The sequence below is a fragment of the Penaeus monodon genome, chromosome 33 (genome assembly GCF_015228065.2).
Source record: "Penaeus monodon isolate SGIC_2016 chromosome 33, NSTDA_Pmon_1, whole genome shotgun sequence".
In the NCBI taxonomy this organism is placed as follows: domain Eukaryota; kingdom Metazoa; phylum Arthropoda; class Malacostraca; order Decapoda; family Penaeidae; genus Penaeus; species Penaeus monodon.
The window spans coordinates 7,530,390-7,530,860 of record NC_051418.1 but is presented as its reverse complement, the minus strand read 5'-3'; the positions used below and the strand labels follow the sequence as shown (position 1 = coordinate 7,530,860).

General features: G+C 54.1%; 1 protein-coding gene across 1 annotated transcript in view; it reads left to right on the top strand.

Annotated features, from left to right (window-relative positions):
- Positions 1 to 471, top strand: part of LOC119593884 (U-scoloptoxin(01)-Cw1a-like) — a gene marked incomplete in the record, with an annotated part of 16,195 nt that overhangs the window by 12,569 nt on the left and 3,155 nt on the right.

Sequence of the window (471 nt, the reverse complement as noted above, 5' to 3'; positions counted from 1 at the left end):
TTACTCTCCAACTTAACACAGTCATACAAACACATACACGTAGTCTTTTTTCATTTTTTTACCCTCTCCCTTACAGATAAACTCACAACCTCACACACTCACACACACCTCACAAACACATGCAGCCTCCTCCCCCATCCCCCCACACCCTCACACACACCTCACAAACACACTCATCCTCCTCCGCCATCCCCCACACACATCTCACAATCACACGCAACCTCCTCCCCCACCCCACACACACATTCACACATACCTCACAATCACACGCAACCTCCCCGCTCCCATCTCCCCCCCCCCACACACACACACTCACACACACCCTACAAACACACGCAGCCTCCTCCCCCATCCCCCCAACACACACTCACTCGCACAACCTTCCCTCATCGGTAATTCCACCTCCTTTCCCTCCAGCACCACAACCCACCATCTCCTCCACCACAGCGGCCGCAAAACACCTCCCTCCTA